The sequence below is a fragment of the Mobula hypostoma genome, chromosome 12, assembly GCF_963921235.1.
Source record: "Mobula hypostoma chromosome 12, sMobHyp1.1, whole genome shotgun sequence".
Classification (NCBI taxonomy): Eukaryota; Metazoa; Chordata; class Chondrichthyes; order Myliobatiformes; family Myliobatidae; genus Mobula; species Mobula hypostoma.
In genome coordinates this window covers 84,509,251-84,534,770 of record NC_086108.1, presented here as the reverse complement: position 1 = coordinate 84,534,770, position 25,520 = coordinate 84,509,251, and the positions used below count along the sequence as shown (strand labels likewise).

General features: G+C 42.1%; 1 protein-coding gene across 9 annotated transcripts in view; it reads left to right on the top strand.

Moving 5' to 3' along the window:
• Positions 1-25,520, top strand: part of LOC134354971 (CMP-N-acetylneuraminate-beta-1,4-galactoside alpha-2,3-sialyltransferase-like) — a 568,489-nt gene that overhangs the window by 47,005 nt on the left and 495,964 nt on the right. The window contains exon 1 of one of the 9 annotated variants that reach the window (XM_063064546.1): positions 9,861-10,503. The exons of the other annotated variants lie outside the window; for them this stretch is intronic. The gene's annotated coding sequence lies outside the window, so the exon portion shown is untranslated. Of the gene's footprint in view, positions 1-9,860; positions 10,504-25,520 lie in introns of those variants that run through there. 9 annotated transcript variants of the gene reach the window in all.

Sequence of the window (25,520 nt, the reverse complement as noted above, 5' to 3'; positions counted from 1 at the left end):
CTGCAGGCAAGCCAATTCTGAATCCACCTGGCCAAACTTCCCTGGATCCCATGCCTCTGACTTCCTGAATAAACCTACCATGTGGAACCCTGTCAAATGCCTTACTAAAATCCATGTAGATCACATCCACTGCACTACCCTCATCTATATGCCTGGTCACCTCCTCAAAGAACTCTATCAGTCTTGTTAGACATGATCTACCCTTCACAAAGCCATGCTGACTGTCCCTGATCAGACCATGATTTTCTAAATGCCCATAGATCCTATCTCTAAGAATCTTTTCCAACAGCTTTCCCACCATAGACGCAAGGCTCACTGGTCTATAATTACCCGGACTATCCCTACTACCTTTTCTGAACAAGGGGACAACATTCGCCTCCCTCCAATCCTCCGGTACCGTTCCCGTGGATGACGAGGGCATAAAGATCCTAGCCAGAGGCTCAGCAATCTCTTCCCTCACCTCGTGGAGCAGCCTAAGGAATATTCCGTCAGGCCCTGGGGATTTATCCATCCCAATGTATTTCAACAACTCCCAACACCTCTCCCTTAATAGCAATGTGCTCCAGAACATCAACCTCACTCACATTGTCCTCACTGTCATCAAGTTCCCTCTCATTGATGAATACCAAAGAGAAGTATTCGTCGAGGACCTCACTCACTTCCACAGCCTTCAGGCACATCTTCCCACCTTTATCTCTAATCAGTCCTACCTTCACTCCTGTCATCCTTTTGTTCTTCACATAATTGAAGAATGCCTTGGGGTTTTCCTTTGCCCTACTCGTCAAGGCCTACTCATGTCCCCTTCCTGCTCTTTTCATCCCCTTCTTAAGCTCCTTTCTTGCTACCCTGTATTCTTCAATAGACCCATCTGATCCTTGCTTCCTAAACCTCATGTATGCTGCCTTCTTCCACCTGACTACATTTTCCACCTCACTTGTCATCCATGGTTCCTTCACCCTACCATTCTTTATCTCCCTCACCGGGACAAATTTATCCCTAACATCCTGCAAGAGATCCCTAAACATTGACCACATGTCCACAGTACAATTCCCTGCAAAAACATCCCAATTCACACTCGCAAGTTCTAGTCTTATAGCCTCATAATTTGCCCTTCCCCAATTAAAGATTTTCCTGTCCTCTCAGATTCTATCCTTTTCCATGATAATGCTAAAGGCCAGGGAGCATCGGTCACCATCCCCCAGATGCTCACCCACTGAAAGATCTGTGACCTGAGCTGGTTCGTTACCTAATACTAGATCTAGTATGGCATTTCCCCTCCTAGTTGGCCAGTCAACGTACTGTTGACAGAACATTCTTCCACTGCTCTATCGCTCCGGGTCCCATCCCGCTTGCAAATTAGTTTAAACCCTCCTGAACCATGTTAGCAAACGTACCTGCAAGGATATTGCTCCCCCTCGAGTTCAGGTGCAACCCATCCAATCTGTACAGTCCCACCTTCCCCAGAAGAGATCCCAATGATCCAAAAATCTAAAACCCTGCCCCCTGCACCAACTCCTCAGCCATGCATTCAACTGCCTTCTCCAGTTCTTACCATCACTATCACGTAGCACTGGCAGCAATCCTGAGAACGCCATCCTTGAGGTCCTGTTCTTCAGCCTTCTGCCTAGTTCCTGAAACTCACACTTCAGGACCTCATCCTTCTTCCTGCCTATGTCATTGGTACCAACATGTATCACAACATCTGGTTGCTTTCCCTCTCGTACCAGGATGTAGTGCACCCGGGAGGCAATAAACCATGCGTGTGTCCTTCTCACATCCACAAAATCTCCTGTCTGCTCCCCTGACTATAGAGTCCCCAATGACGACAGCTCGCCTCTTCTTCATCCCACCCTTCTGCACCACAGCGTCAGACTCAGTGCCGGAGGCCCTGTGACCGTGGCTCACCCCTGGTCGGTCGTCCCCACCAAATGTATCCAGGACGTTATACTTATTATTCAGGGGAATGGCTACAGGGGTGCTCTGCACTACTTGTCTACTCACGTTTGCTTTCCCCCCTCTGACTGTCACCCAACAACCTGCTTCCGGCAGCCTAGGTGTGACTACCTCCCTGTAGCTGTCATCTATGACTACCTCATTCTCCCTTACAAGTCAAAGGTCATTCAGCTGCTGCTCCAGTTTCCTTACACGGTCTTCCAGATTGCCCAGCTGCATGGACTTCTGGCAGATGTGACTCTGCAGGAGAGGGGAGTTCCCCCAAGACTGCCACATCTCACATGAGAGGCACATCACCGTCTCAGGAGGCATTGTAAAGCCTAACTGGGAGCAAGCTCGTTCTCCGCCTCCTCTCAAGTCAAAGCCTCAAAGCTCCACTCCTTCACCTCTCGGATTGACTTGATTGCACAGTCCAACTGCCAAAACTGCCAGAATCTCTCAAGTCAAAACCTCAAAGCTCCACTCCTTCACTGGCCCACTCACTCATGATGTGCAATACTCAAGGAGCTGAAAAAGTACCCAAGGTTAACAGCAAAAGACCTGCAGAAATTTCTGGAACTTGTTCTGTTTATGTGTGCACTATAAGAAAAACACTGAACAAGAATGGTGTTCATGGAAAGATACAATGGAGGAAACAGTGCTCTCCAAAACAAAAACATTGCTGCACGTCTCAAGTTTGCAAAAGTCCTCCTGGATGTTCTACAATGCTTCTGGGACAATGTTCTGTGGGCAGATGAGACAAAAGTTGAACTTTTTGACAGAAATGAACATTGCTATTTTTTTGGAGGAAAAATAACACTACACACCACCACCAAAACCTCTTCCCACCCTTGAAACATAGTGGAAGGAGCATCATGATTTGGGGCTGCTTTGCTGCCTCAAGGCCTGGACAGTTTGCAATCGTTGAGGGAACAACGAATTTGAAGTTCTAACAAGACATTTTACAGGAGAAAGTCAGGGTAGCAGTCTGTCATCTGAAGCTTAATAGAAGTTGGATAATGCAACAAGATAGTGATCTGAAAGACGAGTAAATCAACAACAGAATGGTTTAAAAGAAGAAAATTAATGTTTTGGAATGGCCAAGTCAAAATCTGACCTTTCTCCTATAGAAATGTTGTGGAAGGGCCTGTAGCAAGAAGTTCATCCAAGGAAGCCCACCAACATCCGGGAATTGAAGCAGTTTTGTAAGGAGGAATGGTCTAAAATTCCTCCAAGCGGATGTGCAGGACTGGTCAATGGTTACCGGAAACATCTAGTGTAAGTTACTGCTGTACAAGGGGGTCTCATACCAGTTACTGAAAACAAAAGTTCATATACTTTTTCCAACAAATATATGTAATATTGGATCATTTTTCTCAAAAAAAAAGAGCAAGTATAATGTTTTTGTGTTATTTATTTAATTTGGTTCTCTTTATCTAGTTTTAGGACACGTGAAGATATGATCACATTTTGGGTCATATTCATGCAGAAATAGAGAACACTTTACAGGGTTCACAAACATTTTAGCACCATCGTGTAACTCCCTTCAGTGCATTTTATCCTTGCATTTTCCTAACTCTACCCATGAGGATTCTACATCTTCCGATTCTATGTCACCTTTTCCTAAGTATTAGAATTCATTTTTTAACAATAAAGTCATCCCACCTTCTCTGCCTGCCCATCTGTCCTTTCAATACAAAGTGTATCCTTGGATGTTTAGCTCCCAACTATGATCTTTTTTCAGCCACAACCCAGTGATGCCCACAATGTCGTACCTGCCAATCTCTGACTGTGCTGTATCTACCTTATTCTGTGTACTGTGTGCATGCATTTATAACAATTTCAGTCATGTATTCATCACCCTTTTTGATTTTGTGCCTGTTTTACACTTCAATCCATCCCACTGACTACAATTTTGACCGATCATCTGCCTGTTCTTCCTCAGAGTCTCATTAAACACTGCATCATCCTCACTCTGGTTCCAATCCACCTTCCAAATTAATTTAATTCCAATTCCTTGTAATTTGAGATGCACCTTAAATGGATGCTCTCTAATATTAGACATATTGATCCTGGAAAAAATATATGCTATCAATCTACTCTATCAGTGCCTCTCAGAATTTTATAAAACAAGTGAAGTTTGTCGAACCTCTCATTGTGGCAACATTCTTGTAAACCTCATCTTCACCCTTGCCAAGTATCCATGGCCTTCCTATAATTGGGCCACCAGATTTGAATGCAGTACTCCAGATGCAGCCTAACTGAAGATTTAAGAAGCTGCAACATAAGCTCCAGACTTTAGAATTCAATGCTTGGACTGATAAGGCAAGTAATCCATATGCCATCATTCCCACCATGTTAACTTTCAGGGAGCTGTGGATATAGACCCTAAGATCCCTCTGCACATCAACGCTTTTTAGGATCTTGCCATTAGTAGTATACTGTTCCTGAATAGGGAAGGTTGAAAGGGATACATGCCAAACACAGGCTAATAATGTTAGTTTAGATGATCACCTTGGTTGGCATGGCTGAATTGAGCTGAAGGACTTGTTTCCATAATCCATGACTGAATTGGACTGGATTGTTTCAACAGAAACTATAGAAATTATCGTGACATGAGATCAGGAATGAAAAGAGAAGATGGTGAGGATACACAGCAAGTAAAGCAGCATCTAATAAGAGATTAGAGTAAGCACATCAGGCTGATAGAAAAATGAGAAAATAAGTTTGATTTAATTTGGGGAGGGAGCGGTGGAGGAGAGAGAGAAGGGAATGGAAACAATGAAGAGGATGTCCTTGGGAGTAGAGACCGAGATTATTCGAATGACACATTTGCTTTCAGAGTAACTGGATCATAGAGCACAGAAAGAGCCTCTCAGATCATCAGCTCTCTGCCTACCAGCAAGTATTCTTCGCTGATCACCCTGAAAATGGATAAATGAAGGCAGACAGAAGGAAAGCACACAATGTTGGAAAAGTGAGATTCTGCACCTCACAGTTCCTATCTGGTATTGCTTTCCCCTGACGGAGGATCCCGGCCCGAAATGTTGACTGTACCTCTTCCTATAGATGCTGCCTGGCCTGCTGCGTTCACCAGTATTTTTTTGTGTGTGTTGCTTGAATTTTCAGCATCTGCAGATTTTCTCGTGTTTGCTTTCCCCTCTTCCATTGTCCTCCAATTTCACGGTTCTCCAGAGATCAGTCTGGTTAGATAGCTTGTTCTCCTTTTGCTCAGAATTGCTGAAGCAAACTTGGTTCCCAACCATTGCAGACTTCCATTTGTTCTGTTTCCCATATAACCATATATGACCATATAACAATTACAGCATGGAAACAGGTCATCTCGGCCCTTCTAGTCGGTGCCGAATTCCTACCCTATCCTATTCCCACTGACCTGCACTCAGCCCATAACCCTCCATACCTTTCCTGTCCATATATCTATCCAATTTAACTTTAAACGACAACATCAAACCTGCCTCAACCACCTGCTGGAAGCTCGTTCCACACAGCTACCACTCTCTGAGTAAAGAAGTGCCCCTTGTAACTTAAAAGTTTTTTTGCTTTCTTTTTCAGTTCTGGTAATGGGCTATTAATCTGAAAAGTTAACCCATTCTTTCTTTCTTTACTCTCTCCCTCCCCCTCCCTCCCCCTCCCCCCGACATGTTGAGTATTCCCGAGCGTGTTTTGTTTCCTTTCTCCTCAGCTACAGATAGTATCCACAGCTACTGCTTTTTCAGACGGTTGGGTCCCTGTGGTGTTGTGTCAGATAACCAGGTGCTAATATTGTGCAGTAAGATGTGGCATTGATTGCAGCACCACTCTGCAGCAGTCAGCGCTGGTGCCACATCGCTCATGGAGTGTTGCCTGTGTGGACTATGCACTTTATCCCTGCGACCTCATGAGTTTTGCCCCAGGGTGTTATGTTTTCCTGACACATCCCAGTGTGGAGCCACTAGGTAGGTTAGTTTGTGTTGATTGTTCCTGTCATGGGTAGGTGGTGGTAGAGTCAGGAGGAGTTTGGTGCATCTGTGAGAATGAATTGGGTAGAGAAAGAGGTAGGGCACTGAGAAGTGCGGCGTCACAGGTAGATAGGGTTGTAAAGGAGGCTTTTGGCATCCTGGCATTCATAAATCAAAGTATTGAGTATATAGCATCTGCTCTCAGGATGAGGCCTTTCATTCCAGGACCAAGGAAATGTCTTCCTTTCTTTTTTTTTTCTTTTTTTTAAATTTTATTTTTATTTGGATAAGGAGTTCACAATTATCATGTACTTTTTTCACACATATAACCTTTTCCATTTTTTTATATGTATAAAACTACAATTATTTATACATTCTTAAGTACACATTGAGATGATATAAAAGCAAAATAAACATTTAAATAGATAATTATGTACTGTGGTAAATCTAACCTATTAGGCTAAATAATGAAATTAGTTGTTAAGAAAAATGGTAATAATAGTTTCCATACAACCCTTCTGGACCATTTCCACTGGTCCAAAATGTTGCATACAAGCCTATATACCAACCATTGTAGGTGTTTATATCCCAATTTGTTCATGCTTGTTCCTGCCCGCAGACATAATTATCCAATCCCTATGTACTTATTTACTTAATTTTTTCATTTTTTTTATCCCTTTCCCAAATCTTTCCCTTTACTTGTGAAAATTCTCTATTTTCCATAAAAAAAACAACAAACATTTAGACTAGGGGTGCTTACGTTAGCAATATTACTGTGTTGATGAGAAGAGCAATATAAATCATTAGGAGAGTCATCTAAAGTCTGCTCGCATTGGGGTTATATATTCAATCCATTTATTCCAGATTTGATAAAATGTTTCTTTTTGAGTTCTCAGGGAGTAGGTCAACTTTTCCATTTTAAATATTTCCAAGATAATTTCGTACCAATCTTCTAATGTAGGTGGTATTGGATTTAGCCATTTTCTAGTGATTGATTTCTTACTTGCCGCTAAGAGGGCCTGCAGCAACTTTATATCTTCCTTCTGTTCAAGGAACAATACATGCCCCAAATAGAGCGTCTCAAAGTTCAGAGGTATCTGGGACCTAAGTACCTTAACTAATGTTCTATGAATACCTTCCCAAAATAGACTTAATTTAGGGCAATCCCAGAAAATATGAAAATGATTTGCCTCCTTGGAGCCGCACCTTCTCCAACACATCACATTTGTATCTTTATATTTTTCCTGATATGGGGTCTTGAAGTATCTTATAATGTTTTTCCAACAATGTTCTCTCCAAGTCAAAGAATTAGTCGAGGACCATTGAAAGCTGCAGATTTTCCCCCAAGCCTCCTCTGAAAGTACCAACCCCGCTTCTTTCTCCCACTTCTCTTTAATATACAGTGTATTTACATTTTTAGCATGGGAGAGTGCATTATATAGGCGAGAAACTGATTTACTAGGTATTAAACTGCAAGCTGAATTCAGAATCTTGAAAAATTCTAATTCTACTGTTGATAGGTCTGTATATCTACAACTCTGGTTAACATAATTTCGTATTTGAAGGTACCTAAAAAAGTCTTCCTTTCTTAAGGAAAGGGGCTTCCCTTCCTCCACCATCGACTCTGCTCTCAAACGCATCTCTCCCATTTCACGCACATCTGCTCTCACCCCTTCGTCCCGCCACCCCACTAGGAATAGGGTTCCCCTTGTCCTCACCTACACCCCACCAGCCTCCGGGTCCAACATATAATTCTCCGTAACTTCCACCACCTCCAACAGGATCCCACCACTAAGCACATCTTTCCCTCCCCCTCTCTCTGCTTTCTGCAGGGATTGCTCCCTACGTGACTCCCTTGTCCATTTGTCCCCCCCTCCCCATCCCTTCCCACCGATCTCCCTCCTGGCACTTACCCTTGTAAGCGGAACAAGTGCTATACATGCCCTTACACTTCCTCCCTCACCACCATTCAGGGCCCCAGACAGTTCTTCCAGGTGAGGCGACACTTCACCTGTGAGTTGGCTGGGGTGATATACTGCGTCCGGTGCTCCCAGTGCGGACTTCTATATATTGGCGAGACCCGACGCAGACTGGGAGACCGTTTCGCTGAACATCTACGCTTTGTCCACCAGAGAAAGAAGGATCTCCCAGTGGCCACACATTTTAATTCCACGTCCCATTCCCATTCTGACATGTCAGTCCACGGCCTCCTCTACTGTCAAGATGAAGCCACACTCAGGTTGGAGGAACAACACCTTATATTCCGTCTGAGTAGCCTCCAACCTGATGGCATAACATTGACTTCCGTTAATGCCCCTCCTCCCATTCTTACCCCATCCCTTATTTATTTATTTATTCATTGTTTTTTTATTTTTTCCTTTTCTTCCTATCTCTCTTTTTTCTCTCTGTCCCTCTCACAATTACTCCTTGCCTGCTCTCTATCTTCCTCTGGCGCTCCCCTCCCCCTTTTTCTCCCTAGGCCTCCCGTCCCATGATCCCCTCCCTTCTCCAGCCTTGTATCCCTTTTGCCAATCAACTTTCCAGCTCTTAGCTTCATCCCCCACCCTCCTGTCTTCTCCTATCATTATGGATCTTCCCCTCCCACTTTCAAATCTCTTACTGTCTCTTGTTTCAGTTAATCCTGACGAAGGGTCTTGGCCTGAAACATCGACTGTGCTTCTTCCTATAGATTCTTTCTTGCCTGCTGCGTTCCACCAGCATTTTGTGTGTTTTGGTTGAATTTCCAGCACCTGCAGATTTCCTCATGTTTGCGTATTGAGTATAGGAGTTGGGATGTTATGGGGAGGTTGTATAAGACATAGGTGAGGCCAAATTTGGAGTATAGTTCTGGTCAATTGAAAAAGTGCAGAGAAAATTTACTAGGATGTTGCTGGCTCTTCAGGACTTGAGTTACAGGGAAAGATTGAACAGGTTAGGACTTTATTCCTTAGAGTGGAGAAGAACGAGGGGAGATTTGATAGAGGCTTACAAAATTATGAGGGGTATAGACAGAATAAATGTGAATAGGCTCTTTCCACTTAGATTAGGAGAGATAAATACGAGAGGACATGGCTTTAGGGTGAAAGGAGAAAGGTTTAGGGGGAACTTCTTCACTCAGAGAGTGGTGGGAGTGTGGAACGAGCTGCCATCTGACGTGGTAAATGCGGGCTCACTCTTAAGTTTTAAGAGTAAATTGGAGAGATACATGGATGGGAGAGGTCTGGAGGGTTATGGACTGGATAAAGATCAATGGGACTAGCGGAATAATGTTTTGGTACAGACTAGAAGGGTCGAATGGCCTGTTTTCTGTGCTGTAGTGTCCTATTGTTCTATGAAGGGAATATTCTGAGAGACTCGATGGGCTGAATGGATTCATGTCATAGGAAAGCACAAAAGATTTTATCTCAAAATATTGATCATATGTATGATTCACTGTCAAATTACTTTGGGGTAACTGTGATTAACTCTCCAGTATTCGTTGCGCAGCAGTGGTATTCAATCCTCTGCCTATCTGCTTTTTCCTCACCTATCTCCCTCTTTCTCCTCATCCCATTTGGCAATTTCGTCTTTGGGGATGGTTGAAGGAATTTCACAGTTGAAGACCCTAGGATTATCACAGGATTATCATTTGTGTTGCATGTTGCTGGTTTGTGGTGAATGTGTATCTAAAAGCAAAATCAACTGCCTCATTATCGCAGAGTGCAGGCGGTTGAGTGATGTGGATACAGTGATGGCATTTGCATACAGGTCAGGTTCAATACAACATTGCAACAATTGACCACATAATTACAGCTGTGGTTTCGGAATGTTAACTCAGAGACTGCAGTTGACTTTTCAGGTCTGAGCTCCCTACAAGGACGAGATAACAAGATAGTTAACATGAGAATTAACAATGAGGAATGAGAGAGTAGCAGATAAATCTAAATTAAGCTTTATACTTGAACACTACTTAAAAGTGAATGAAGAAAAAATATCACACCACAGAGCAGCACCAGTCCTATTCCCTTGAATCTGCAAACTTTGAAATACACGTAAATATGTCATAGTCTTTGGCTGTTTTACCAAATACATTTGCATACAGTATCCTTAAATGGTTTTGTAAAACACAAATGCAGTGGGAAACATTCAGTACGTGACGAATAAAAGAGAACAGTGAATCCTGGTTTGTTTGTAATTTTTTGAGATGATCCACCATTTCTATTCAAGATTCAAAAAACTTTATTGTCATTCTAACCATACATCAGCTCTGCAGGGCAGAATGAGACAGTGTTTCTCAGGAGCAGTGTAATCAGAACATAACAAACACAACACTAAATAATAAACATAACAATAAATGGTAAAACACAACAGCCACATGTCAGTTAAAATCAAGTTATAAGTGTCCAGTGCAAGTTAAAAGTATCCAAGCAGAGTCAGGTGGAGCAGCTATTTAGCAGTCTGACTGCTTGTGGGAGGAAGCTGTTTAGTAGCCTTGTGGTTTTAGTTTTGATGCTCCTGTAACATTTGCCTGATGGCAGAAGAACAAACAGTTCATGGAGAGGGTGTGAGGGGTCTTTAATGACGTACCGTGTCTTCTGGAGGCATCGACTCTGAAAGAGGTCTTGGACAGAAGGTAGGGAGACCCCAATAACCTTCTCTGCTCCCCTAACCACCCTCTGCAAGGCTTTTTTGTCGACAGCACTGCAGCTGGAGTACCAGGTTGTGATGCAAAAGGTCAGCACACTCTCACCCACGCCTCTGTAGAATGTAGTTAAGATGTTAGTGGGGAGTGATGCTTGTTTAAGCTTCCTCAGAAAGTGCAATCTCTGCTGGGCCCGTTTCGCAATCCCAGTGGTGTTCCTGGACCAGGTGAGATTCCTCTTTACAGTGTGGGTCTGTTTATGTTTCAGTATATGCACTTTAAATATAAAATGCTTAATATTTGCATTTTGCAGTTTATATTTCACTCATCGGACATTCATATTTTGTGTAGAAATGAAAAACTCTGTTTTATTTTTACAGCTGTTACCTAACAACTTTTTGAACTAATAACTGCTGCTTTTGTGTCATGTTTTAACTATACAATACCAGTGACCTCTATTCCAGTTTACAGGAATTGTTAATAATGTTAGGCATCACATTCAGTGGAATGTTTCGGTTCCTGTGTGTTCTTTTATCAGCAGCTTCTTTAGAACATTGTTCGAATTTCTTTAGTGTTCAGCATGGTAACAGGCTGTTCTGGAGTGTGTGAAGGCACTTAGTGGACTCTTCGAAATTAGTCTGGGCCTCCATTAAGTTATTTCAACCATTTGATTAGCACACCTCCACAAATGAGATTCTGGATTTGTTGGTATTGGTTTCTTATTGGCACATGTACAAAGATACAATAAAAAGCTCGCAAAATTCTGGAGGTATTCAGCAGGCAAGGCAGCATCTATGGAAAAAAGTACGTTTCAGGCCAAGACCCTTTGGCAGGACTGGAGGAAAAAAAAGATGAGGAATAGATTTAAAAGGTGGGAAGGGGAGAGAGAAACATAAAGTGATAGGTGAAACTGGGAAGGGATGGGATGAAGTGCTGGGAAGTTGATTGGTGAAAGACGTACAGGGCTGGAAAAGGGGACTCTGATAGAGTCCTCTCTGTATTTTGGTAGTGCTGTCTGGCCTGCTGAGTTCCTGCAGCATTTTGTGTTTATTGCTTGGATTTCCAGCACCTGCAGAGTTTCTCTTGTTTATAAGAAGCTCAGTGTTGCAAGCCCTCCACACTGATCATTTCAAAAGCATAAATACTTCGAGGAAGAACAAGAACAAAGCAGTAACAGACTGCAGAAGGTAGTGTTACAGTTATTGAGGTAGTGCAGTGTAGGTAGACAACAAGGTGCCAGGGTCATACCGGGTAGATTGTGAGGTGAAGAGTCCAGTTTCTCCTTTCAAGAGTTGTGCGATGGTCGGAGGGAAGCTGTACTTGAACCTGGTGATGCGTGTTTTCATGCTTTCATTTCTTCTGACTGAATGAGGGTTTTGGGGGAGGGGGTTGGAAAGAAGAGAGAATGTCCAAGACGGGAGGGGTCTCTGACTAAGCTGGCTGCATTTCCAAGGCAGCGAGAAATGTAGGGAGAGTCAATGGAAGAGAGGCTGGATTTCATGATGGACTGAGCTGCATAAACAGCTCTGCAATTTTGGTCAGAGCAGTTGTAATTACCATGCGGTGATAGAAACTTAGAAAACCTACAGCGCAATACAGGCCCTTCGGCCCACAAAGCTGTGCCGAATATGTCCTTACTTTAGAACTACCTAGGTTTACCCATAGCCCTCTGTTTTTCTAAGCACCATGTACCTAACCAGGATTGACGAGGAACAGAGAGTCATTTAGTGGAACAGAGATGCATTCAGGTAGGTTACTTTCAATAATGCATCTATAAAAAGTGGTGATGATCAATACAGACATGCCAAATTTCCTTAACCTTCAGGGAGAAGGCACACTTCAAATGTAAAACCACAAAATAAAGCTTTCTGAAGTAAAACCATATATGTGTCTCATATTAATTGCTCCTGAAAGTGAAATATAAATCAGCATGTTGGGTTGGACTTCAATGAATTGAATTTTTTTGAGAAAGCGAGAAAATATATTGAGGAAGCTGCAGTGGTAGATGTGGTGCATGTGGATTTTAATAAGGCATTTGAAAAGGTTCCCCATGGAAAATTTGTTCAGAAAGTCATGATGCATGGGATCCGGGGAAACTTGGCAGCATGGATTCAGAATTGGCTGGGCCACAGTAAAAAAAATGGTGGTAGATGAAGCATATTCTGCTTGGAGGCTGGTATCTCGTGGTGATCTGTACTGTGCTGTACTTTTCTATGTTCTCGGAGCCAGTCCTGGAATTTCTTTTTATCGCTATTTTTGTCCCTTTATGAACAGTTGACCTTTTCTGAGTTTTGATTCTTATTGCCACCTTTCGTGAATTTATCAACGATAATTACATTTGAAATTTTTTTTGAGCAGTACACAGTAGTATAGATACAGTATAGGGAAGTAACTTTGGAACTGGAAAATTGCTTTTCCATTTTTTCTGCCCCCCCACCGCCGAAATGATTGAATCATGTCTTTGTATTAGCTATGTTTTGTCAACAGCCAGCTGATCAAATAACCTGCCACTCTGGCGTTATTCTAGAGGGAATTTGGCTACTATTGTTCTCGTTGATTGTGGAGAGCTTCACTGTGACCTTGTTCTCATGTATCCACACGTATGTATTGTCCATCATGTAGGATTCTTTCTTTTCTTGGCAAGCCATTTTGTACCATTGTACCAGTGCCTCAGTGAGACTACAGTACAAACTAGGCATTACATCTGGAAACTTTCTGATGGCAGCTAGATGAAATCTCCAAGGAAATGATGTTTTCTTACTGTAAGATGTTGCATGACTGCCAAATATAGGTACTGTGGAGAAAATATTGAGAGGGGTATACTTTATACTTTATTGTCGCAACAGTTGATACTAGAACGTACAATCATCATAGCGATATTTGATTCTGCGCTTCGCGCTCCCTGGAGTACAAATCAATAGTAAATATTAAAAATTTAAATTTTAAATCATAAATAGAAAATAGAAAAGGGAAAGTAAGGTAGTGCAAAAAAACCGAGAGGCAGGTCCGGATATTTGGAGGGTACAGCCCAGATCCGGGTCAGGATCTGTTCAGCAGTCTTATCACAGTTGGAAAGAAGCTGTTCCCAAATCTGGCCATACGAGTCTTCAAGCTCCTGAGCCTTCTCCCTGAGGGAAGAAGTAGGTGTTTTCTTATTTGTACTCTTACCTACAGCCAATAATTTGTTTTGATTTGTAATTGATACTATGTTCATGAACTAATATTGGGATTTGAAAAGTAAAAATATTAGATGGGCTTGTTGCTTGATTGAGGGCCATATGCTTCATTTATGTTGTGTTGGGCATAAAGAAATCAGGTGTTAATTGTTAGCATTGGTTTACTATATGGTAATTTACAAACAATGTGTGTTGCTTTAATGCTGACTGCCAATTGATCTCCCATCCACTGCCATCTACCTCATGGTTCCCACATCCCGCACTTCCCATTTCTACCTCCTACCCAAGATCCACAAACCTGCCTGTCCAGGTAGACCTATTGTCTCAGCTTGCTCCTGCCCCACCGAACTCATTTCTGCATACCTCGACACTGTTTTATCCCCCCCTTGTTCAATGCCTTCCCACCTATGTTCGTGACACTTCTCACGCTCTGAATTTTTTCAATGATTTTAAGTTCCCTGGCCCCCACCCCCTTATTTTCATCATGGATGTCCAGTCCCTATATACCTCCATCCCCCACCAGGAAGATCTCAATGCTCTCCACTTCTTTTTGGATTCCAGACCTAACCAGTTCCCCTCTACCACCACTCTTCTCTGTCTAGCGGAATTAGTCCTTACTCTTAATAATTTCTCCTTTGGCTCCTCCCACTTCCTCCAAACTAAAGGTGTAGCCATGGGCACCGTATGGGTCCCAGCTATGCCTGCCTTTTTGTTGGCTTTGTGGAACAGTCCATGTTCCAAGCCTATACTGATATCCGTCTCCCACTTTTCCTTCGCTACATCGACGACTGCATTGGCGCTGCTTCCTGCATGCATGCTGAGCTTGTTGACTTCATTAACTTTCACCCTGCCCTCAAATTTATCTGGTCCATTTCTGACACCTCCCTCCCCTTTCTTGATCTTTATGTCTCTATCTCCGGAGACAGCTTATCTACTGATGTCTATTATAAGCCTACGGACTCTCACAACTGCCTGGACTATTCCTCTTCCCACCCTGTATCTTGCTAAAATGCCACCCCCTTCTCGCAATTCCTCCATCTCCGCCACATCTGCTCTCAGGATGAGGCTTTTCATTCCAGGAAGAAGGAGATGTCTTCCTTTTTTAAAGAAAGAGGCTTTCCTTCCTCCACCATCAACTCTGCTCTCAAACACATCTCTCCCATTTCACGCACATCTGATCTCACCCCTTCCTCCCACCGCCCCACTGGGGATAGGGTTCCCCTTGTCCTCAGCTACCACCCCACCAGCCTCCGGATCCAACATATAACTTCCGCCACCTCCAACGGGATACCACCACCAAGTACATCTTACCCTCCCCCCCCTTTCTGCTTTCCACAGGGATCGCTCCCTACGCGACTCCCTTGTCCATTCATCCCCCCCATCCCTTCGCACCGATCTCCCTCCCAGCACTTATCCTTGTAAGCGGAACAAGTGCTACACCTGGCCTTACACTTCCTTCCTCACCACCATTCAGGGCCCCAGACAGTCCTTCCAGGTGAGGCGACACTTCACCTGTGAGTCGGCTGGTGTAATATACTGCATCCGGTGCTCCTGGTGTGGCCTTCTATATATTGGTGAGACCCGACGCAGACTGGGAGTCCGTTTTGCTGAACACCTATGCTCTGTCCGCCAGAGAAAGCAGGATCTCCCAGTGGCCACACATTTTAATTCCACGTCCTTTCCCATTCTGATATGTCAATCCATGGCCTCCTCTACTGTCAAGATGAAGCCACACACAGGTTGAAGGAACAACATCTTATATCCCGTCTGTGTAGCCGCCAACCTGATGGCATGATCATTGATTTCTCTAACTTCTGCTAATGCCCCTCCTCCCCTTCTTACTCCCACCCCTTATTTATTTATTATCACCCCCCTTTTTTCTCTCTCTGTCCCTCTCACAATCACTCCTTGCCTGCTCCCCATCTTCCTCTGGGCTCCCCTCCCTCTTTCTCCCTAGGCCTCCCATCCCATGATCCTCCCCCTTCTCCAGCTCTGTATCCCTTTTGCCAATCAACTTTCCAGCTCTTAGCTTCATCCCTCCTCCTCCTCCCACTTTCAAATCTCTTACTATCTCTTTTTTCAGTTAGTCCTGACGAAGGGTCTCAGCCCGAAACATCGACTGTACCTCTTCCTAGAGATGCTGCCTGGCCTGCTGTGTTCCACCAGCATTTTGTGTGTGTTGCATGTCTAATCCTTATTCCACCAAGGTTGGTTACTACTAGGGGCAGCTGAATAGCATAGCAGTTGGTGTATTGCTTTATTTTTAAAAGTGCATCCAACTTTGCAAGCTTTGCCAGCTGCGGAGCCTGCCTCATTTGGCTGTTGCAGCACTGTGAATTCCTGTGCAAAATTTAAGATATTTGAGTTTCTTGGCACTGTCTGTCAGGAGTTTGTATGTTCTCCCCGTGTCCTTGTTGGCTTCCTCCCTGCGCCTTGGTTTCTTCCCACGTACGTTCCAAAAACGTACGGGTTGTAAGTTGTGGGCCTTACGCTGGAGCCAGTAGCACGGTGACACTTATGGCTGACCCAACACATTCCTCGGACTGTGTTGGCTGTTCACACAAGCAACGCATGTCACTGCATGTTTTGATGTTTCAATGTACAAGTGACAAATAAAGCTAATCTTTAAAGTTACTTGGTCCACAGAGTTCTCTCTCTTTGTTACCATTCTCTCCACTCACCTCTGTTCCCAGTTTATTGATTGAAATGGTTGATTAGTGTTGCTCCTCTTTTTCAAATGCAGCTTTTGCAAACATCTTTAATTTTGCTTTATTTGAAATTTTACAACGGCCTAATGAAGCAGGCACCACAGCTGGCAAAGTGTGCGATGTTGTATGTATTTTTAAAAATAAATTCTTACAGGCTCCCTCCTGGGCCAGTTATTTTCAGAAGCTTTCTGAAGAAATAACATGTAATTTAGCAATGTTTATTTTTCATTTATCTGTAGCTCAGGGCGGGGTAGGAGAGCTGCAAAGATAATAGTTCTCCAATGACATTTAATTATGCTAGATTCTGAAGGGTACAGTCTGGGGATGTTGGCAACCCTTCATCTAATTACATAGTTACCAGTTGACAAATTCTCGTATGCCACGTAACCTTAGATTCCATGTCTTAGTAGCAACAATTGATTCAAACCTGCCTGCCTTTCCGAGCAGTTGCAGGAACAAGAGGGAAGCAACAGGAGGCTAAACAGGGAAGGGGCTGGTGATGAAATTGAAGGGAGGAAATTCTAAGGAATTCTGCAAGAATGGCAGAAGTAGAGGAAGAAAACAAAAATGTTGCAAGCAGAATTTCTGCTGCATGTTTGCGACATTTTATCACCTGACATAAAGTAGCCTTTTTTTTGTCATTGCCTGCATCCAGTGGCACAGTACCACAGTGGTTAGCACAGTGCTTTACAGTACAGCTGAACCGGGTTCAGTTCCTACTGCTGCCTGTCAGAAGCTTATATGTTCTCCCTGTGACCCTGTGGGTTTCTTCCAGTTTCCTCCTGCTGTCCAAAGATGTACCGGTTGGCAGGTTAATTGGTCATTGTAAATTATCCCGTGATTAAGTTAGGATTAAATCGGGGGATTGCTGGGTGGCATGGTTTGAAGGTCACGCTGTGTTTCAATAAATAAATATAGCAAGACCAAATCAATATGAACAATTGAATCAGAAAATGTCAGGCATTGACCTCCTCCAACAAGAAAGTAAAACTACCTCTCCCTTTACATTAAGTGACTGCTATCATAAAGTCCTACACCATTAATATCATATGGAGTGGCTGTAGTCTGTAACTGTTATAAAATGCTGTGTAGATACTACCTCACAAGTCTGTGAACTACCACTAAGAAAGACACCATCATCCTGACTTAAGAATATAGTGCCAGACCTTCATTTTAACTGGGACTCAATCCTTAAACTCCCAACCCAACAGTGCTGTGGAAGTACCGACACCAGAAGGAATGTGATCATTCAAAAAGGCAGCTCACCACCACCTCTTCAAAGTCGGACAATAAACTCTCACTTTGCCAGTGACACCTAGTTCCTAGGAAATAACTTATAAGGAAAAATCTTGAATTAATTCAGTTGCTGGCACCATTTTGAAAACCTCTTAGACCAGAGATTACCAGTATGTGAGAAAATATACAACTTGTTGATTTTGGCCAGCTTCAGATAGGCGATTTAGCAAATAATATGCATTGGATGGTTCAAAGTTCAAAGTAAATTCATTATCAAAGTACATATATGTCACTGTATATAGCCCTGAGATTCATTTTTTGTGGGCATACTCAATAAATCCATAGTAGACTAATAACCACAATAGGATCAATGAAAATCTGCACCTGCTTGGGCATTCATCCAGGTTGCAAAAGGCAACAAATTACAAATGCAAAAAAAAGGGAAATAATAATAATAAATAAATAAACAATAAATATCAAAAATATAAGATGAAGATTCCTTGAAAAGTGTCTCCATAGGTTGTGGGAACATTTCAATGTGGGGCCAAGTGAAGTTGAGTAAAGTTATTCACTTAGTTCAAGAGCCTGATGGTTGAGGGGTAATAACTGGTGGTATAAGTCCTGAGTCTCCTGTTCCTGTTCCTGTTGGCAGCAGTGAGAAGAGAACATGACCTGGATGGTCAGGTTACTTCATGATGGATAATGCTTTCCTGCAACAACGCTCTGTGTAGATGTGCTCAATGGTGGGAAGTTTCCTTTCAAGGGCATTGGTGTTTCCATACTAGGCTACGATTGCTCCATACCACCAACGTATAGAACTTTATCAAAGTTTTATATGTCATGCCATATCTTTGCAAACTACTTAGTAATAAAGGTGCTGCCATGCTTTCTTCATAATGGCACAAAGGTGCTGGGCCCAGGATAGATCCTCCAAAATGAGAACACCAAGTAATTTAAAACTTAATCTTGCGATGAGGACTGGCTCGTGGATCTCTGGTTTCCTTCTTTATTGATTCCTTGGCTCTATAAGGTTTTTGAGGCTTCTTTGAAACTTGGTAAACTTCCGGAATCTTTTAATACACCACCGTGAGAGAGTCCAGTTCCATCCCCACAACATCACTGGCCTTACAAATGTGTTTGTTGATTCTGTTAGTGTCTGCCACCCTCAGCCTGCTGCCCCAGCACGCAACAGCAAACATAATAGCACTGGCCACCGCAGACTCGTAGAACATCCTCAGCATCGTCTGGCAGATGTTAAAGGACCTCAGTCTCCTCAGGAAATAGAGACGGCAATGGCCCTTCTTGTGGACAGCCTCAGTGTTCTTTGACCAGTCCAGTTTATTGTCAATTCGTATCCCCAGGTATTTGTAATCCTCCACCATGTCCACACTGACCCCCTGGATGGAAACAGGGGTCACCGGTACCTTAGTTCTCCTCAGGTCTACCACCAGCTCCTTAGTCTTTTTCACATTAAGCTGCAGATAATTCTGCTCACACCATGTGACAAAGTTTCCTGCCGTAGCCCTGTACTCAGCCTCATCTCCCTTGCTGATGCATCCAACTATGGCAGAGTCATCAGAAAACTTCTGAAGATGACAAGACTCTGTGCAGTAGTTGAAGTCCGAGGTGTAAATGGTGAAGAGAAAGGGAGACAAGACAGTCCCCTGTGGAGCCCCAGTGCTGCTGATCACTCTGTCGGACACACAGTGTTGCAAGCACACGTACTGTGGTCTGCCAGTCAGGTAGTCAATAATCCATGATACCAGGGAAGCATCCACCTGCATCGCTGTCAGCTTCTCCCCCAGCAGAGCAGGGCGGACGGTGTTGAACGCACTGGAGAAGTCAAAAAACATGACCCTCACAGTGCTCGCTGGCTTGTCCAGGTGGGCATAGACACAGTTCAGTAGGAAGACGATGGCATCCTCAACTACTAGTCGGGGCTGGTAGGCGAACTGGAGGGGATCTAAGCGTGGCCTGACCATAGGCCAGAACAGCTCCAGAACAAGTCTCTCCAGGGTCTTCATGATGTGGGAGGTCAATGCCACCGGTCTGCAGTCATTGAGGCCGCTACGGCGCGGCGTCTTCGGCACAGGGACGAGGCAGGACGTCTTCCACAGTACAGGAACCCTCCGGAGCCTCAGGCTCAGGTTGAATACATGGCGAAGTGCTCTACATAGCTGAGGGGCACAATGAAAAAATCTTCCTTTGTTTGAGGATTGATTCCAACCATTACCCGTATTTTTGATGAATATTAAAGATGTTGGTATGGCTGACAGTCAATAAAACCCAGTTTGATGTACTTACCATTTTTTGAAAAAGCTGGTTACAGAGATACAGATACACTTGCTATTATCTATAGATTCTGGAATTGCTTCTGCAGAATGGTTGAAATTAAGTACAACCCTACTTTTCAAGAAAGGAGGGAGAAAGGAAATAAGGGACTGACTACACCTAACGTAAGTAGGCTAAAATCTATAATTAAGAATGTGATAACAAAATACCTCTCTCCGTAGATAAAAAAAATAGGATTGAACAGAGTTAAACAGATTCATGAAAAGAAAACATATTTGACTAATCCAGTTGGACTACCTTGAGCGTGCGATTAATAAATAGAGAAGGGGGAATCAAGAATATATTTTAGGAAGGTTACTGTCAGTCAGCAAGATTGGAACACAATTTAGGGGTGATACACTGGCGTGGACTCAAAACTGGTTTCCAAACTGAAAGTAAAAATTAGAAGTATTTTTTGTTAGATAGACAGTGATCAATATTTTCACCCCAGCTCATCAATATTATTGATGATTTGGCTAAGGGGGCTAAAAGTTATATTTCTAAGCTTACTGGAAACACAAGGCCAATTGGGATTATGAGTAGGAAGCTGGATTTAAAAAGGTTAGTGAATGGGCATGAGTATGGCAGGTGGATATTTAATAAAACTGGAAAAAATGTGAAGCCATCCACTTTGATACACAGAAAAGCAGAATATTTAATATACAGTGACAGATTGGAAAGTGTTTATGTCCTAAAGGACTTTTTTTCTTGTTATGGAAGTCATTGAAAGCTAACATGCAAGTGTAGCTGTGGATAGGAAACCAAGTGATATGATGCCATTTATTATTAGAAGGTCTCTGAATTCTCATGATAGACCTGACAAACGAAATGGTCTCCTAGGGTGGCTTTAGAGCATCCTAATTGATCACATCCTCCCATGTGCTCTTCTGTTACACATTACTCTCATATCTATCAGTTTTGGCTGATTCCACAGCTCATATCTATGGGATGTGAGAAGGGATTGGAGAACCCACAGGAAGCCCAGACCCACACAGCCACAAGGAGAATATGCTAGTTCCACATGGACCACATGGGAGGTCTGAATTAAACCCCAGGTTGCTCGAGCTGTGAGACAGCAGCACTAAATGCTGTTCGATATGTGAGACAGGTGTATAGATATGGTGTGAACAAAGTCACCGGAAAGACACTGAAGCTAATGGATATAGAAGTGTTTTGTTCAGCAAAAATAAGCAACTGGCATCATATTGAGATGCCCTTGGAAGAAAAGGGCTGCTCAACGCAATATACGTATATTTTTAAATGCTAAAAGTAACATCAGGACAATTCTATAGTTACAATGTATCTACAGTGTTTCCTTTGAATCACATATAGTTTTCAAACACCTCCTTCTTCATACCCACACTCCAGACACCCAAAATGAATGTGAATTCTATTGACCTCAGGCTGTGTTAATGCAAATGCAGGCTTGTGCAGTCAAATGGAAGGCAACTGTTCGGAGCTGCATTTTAAATGAAATCTACAATCCATGCCCAGATCTGAAGACTGGCTGCTGTTAAAATTAGTATATGTTGTATGCCATAGCTCCAGAATGCAACCCAACAACTGCAATTATTAGGCCTTGGTGAGACCAAATCCAGAACATTGTTTACAGTTTTGGTTTCCTTGATGTATTTGTTTAACGGAGCAATAATGATTCACATTTGCATTAATAGAAATTAGAACTGTCCTTGACACACAAGGCAAGAAAGGCTCTTCTGTAAGAGCGTCTATGCCATCGTCTCACGCAGACGGTAGAAGGAAGGAAAAAAACTCTTCCTGCCATGAACCTCCAGCGTCGCAAACTTGCCGATGCAGCACCCTGGAAGCAACCAACCACAGTCCGTCTCTTGAGTATGTCTGAAAACTTTGAGCCTCCAACTAGCCCTCCGACACCGAGCACCACCTCTGCTGAGCACTTCAACCTCGACCCCGGCTACAGGCAATAGGTAAAGCCGAGGACTTGGGGCCTTCCCCTCCAGAGATTCTCGATCGCACAGTAGCAGCGGCAGCGAAGCGGGCATTTCAGAAGTTTCTCCAGATGTTCCTCCGTGCTTTTCATGGCTGTCTCCATCAAATCAGGATTGTGCATGGGTTCCTACTTACAAATACAACATCATTTCGGAGCGGCCGCGCATGCTGCATCATGTTGCAATCTTCTCCACCCCTCCCTATCAAGCTCTGCCTTAAATACACCCAATGACCTGGCCTCCACAGCTGCCTGTGGAGACAAATTCCACAAGTTCCACAATCACCAATGATGATTGATACTAGGTATTGGAGAGTTTCCCAATGACTTCAGTTTTACTGCATTCCATCCAATGCTACCTTATTATCCATATACCAATTTTCTTTAAACTTTGCTCAGGGGTAAGGACCATTTTCTATAAATGCAAATATATTGCATATTATGCAGTCAACTTTAAACATCCCACTTCTCATATGATGATGGTAGGATGGTGTAGCTGATGTGAGATGAAGCAGCTGAAGATTGTTGAGCACATGATACTGCCCTGTGAAGATTCTGCAGTGATGGCTAGAGTAGAACCGAAGACCTCCAGTGACCACACCCACCTTTTCCTGTAGAATTGACTCCTCTATATGATGTTTGATGCTGGCCATTAAAGAATTTCCCTGCTGATGTGATGTTGCACCCCATCAAATGCTGTCTTGTTGTTAATGGTCTAGCACTGTAATGTTGGGAACAAATAGTAATATGCAGAATATTGCCTCGACACTTGGAGATTTCATGAGATTCTGAGTTACAAAGTTTAGAGATAGCCTCCGATATCATATAACAAAGAAAATATTGCTTATGGGACAAGGTGTACTCAGGGACTGTATTAGAGGAATTTGGGACATTAGTCAAAAAGATTTATTTTGTGTGTGTACAGTTGGAAGGCTATTATTTGTTGGCTCTGTTATAAATCTCTTAATACAGACAACTGCAAAGATGATCATAATGAATTCTTTGGAGAGTTAGCTGGGCTGCATGTGTCTATTATCAGGATGGCTCCAAGTGATCTGTTGTCTTTTGTTTATATTTTGTAATGGTTTGGTACAGCTGAGTGGATTGCAATCCAATTTCAGAAGGCAGTTATGAATTAACCACCAGAGTAGCCAATAGTTTCCTTCTTTGAATTACATGAATCCATTAATCATAGATGCCAACCTTTTATTCCGAGTTACGTGAATAATTATATTTAAATTTCCTAGATTCTGTGGTGGGATTTGAACTGCTGACTTTGGATTACTACTCCAGACATTGCAGCAGCTCTCAGATCATACCTTTCAGAGATCCTGAAATGTTTGGAAGACTCCCTCATTGGGTGGCGGGGTGGAGCTATGTCTCTGCCAAAGAAGGTGTAAGACGCTCCTTCCATTTGCTAGCCTGTAGGTCACCTGTGGGCAAGATGTAGCACCTTCTTAGCCACCCCTGAACAAGGTCACATGAAGCCATGGGAGCAGGTGGTGGACGGTCGTATGAGCAGCTGGTGCATATCACAAGTCCTGGTTATGCAACCACTGACGCCAGGCAGACAATCTCTAAAGAACATTGATAATGGCTGGGATCATTTGTCTTGTAAAGACACTGCGCAGAAAAAGATAATGACAAACCTCTTCTGTGGAAAAATTTGTCTTTCTTTTCTTTTTAAATCTTTTTATTGAATAAGTATACAAAAAGGTAAGCCATATAGACACTAATACACTGTTAGAATATAATAAAATTACAGAAGATATTAATACAAAAAAAATACTACCAACAATGTAATTTAAACATAACATACCAAGGTAACATAATAGTATACTAATTTTTATATATATATATCAATAGAGAAAAGGAAACCCCCCCCCAAAAAAAACCCACCGTGCAACTAACTAAAAGCAAAGCAAAGCAATGGGCTAACTTGAAACCAAACAGAGTTAAACTTAAAATCACGTCCTCAATCCCGACCTCCATTAAAAACAGTAAAAAAAAAACAAGAAGGGTATATATTACATTAAATGAAAATATTGAATAAAAGATCTCCAAGTCTGTTCAAATTTAAATGAGGAGTCATAAAGATTGCTTCTAATTTTCTCCAAATTCAAGCATAATATCATCTGAGAAAACCAAAAAAAGGTAGTTGGAGCATTAAGCTCTTTCCAATGTTGTAAGATACATCTTTTCGCCATTAAAGTAAGAAATGCAATCATTCTACAGGCTGAAGGGGAAAGATTACTGGAAATTTTAGGTAGTCCAAAGATAGCAGTAATAGGGTGAGGAGAGATATCTATATTCAATACCTTGGAGATAATATTAAAAATGTCTCTCCAAAAAGTTTCCAAAGTAGGGCAAGACCAAAACATATGAGTTAGAGAGGCTATCTGCCCCGGACATCTATCACAAAAAGGATTAATATGAGAATAAAAGCGCGCTAACTTATCTTTGGACATATGTGCTCTATGAACAACTTTAAATTGAATTAGGGAATGTTTAGCACAGATAGAGGAAGTATTGACTAATTGTAAAATCTGCCCCCAGTCATCCACGGAAATGGTAAACCCCAATTCCTGTTCCCAATCTACCCTAATCTTATCAAATGGAGCTTTCCTAAGTTTCATAATAATATTATAAATCATAGCCGATGTACCTTTCTGACATGGATTAAGGTTAATTATAGTATCTAAAATGTATGTAGGAGGAAGCATTGGAAAAGAAGAAAGTATAGTACTTAGGAAATTTCTAACTTGTAGATATCTAAAAAAATGTATTCTTGATAAATTATATTTATTAGATAATTGTTCAAAAGACATAAGGGAACCATCTAAAAATAAATCCAAAACCGTGAAATACCCTTAGTCTTCCAAATTTGAAAAGCACGATCCGTAAAAGAGGGAGGAAAAAATATGTTACCTAAAATAGGAATCACTAACCCAAATTGATTAAGATCAAAAAATTTTCTGAATTGAAACCAAATACGTAAGGTATATTTAACTATCGGGTTAGATACCTGTTTAAGGCGTTTCAAATCAAAAGGAAGAAAGGAACCTAAAATAGAGCCAAGTGTAAAACCCTGAACAGATTGTAATTCCAATGCTACCCATTTAGGAATGGATAGTATATCCTGGTCAAGTAACCAGAATTTCATATGTCGAATATTAATTGCCCAATAATAAAATCTAAAGTTAAGTAATGCTAAGCCTCCATCTCTCTTAGCTTTCTGTAAATGTATTTTACCCAGTCTCGGGTTTTTATTCTGCCAAATAAATGAAGAAATTTTAGAGTCAACTTTGTCAAAAAAAGATTTTGGAACAAAGATTGGTAATGCCTGAAATATATATAAAAATTTTGGCAAAAAAAACATCTTAACTGCATTAATACGACCAATCAAAGTTAAATATAAAGGAAACCATTTAGATGAAAGTTGAATAATATGGTCTATTAATGGTAAAAAGTTAGTCTTAAATAAATCTTTGTATTTACAAGTAATTTTAATCCCAAGATATGAAAAATAATTATTAATCAATTTAAATGGAAATTTATAATATAAGAGAAGTTGTTTATTAATCGGAATGA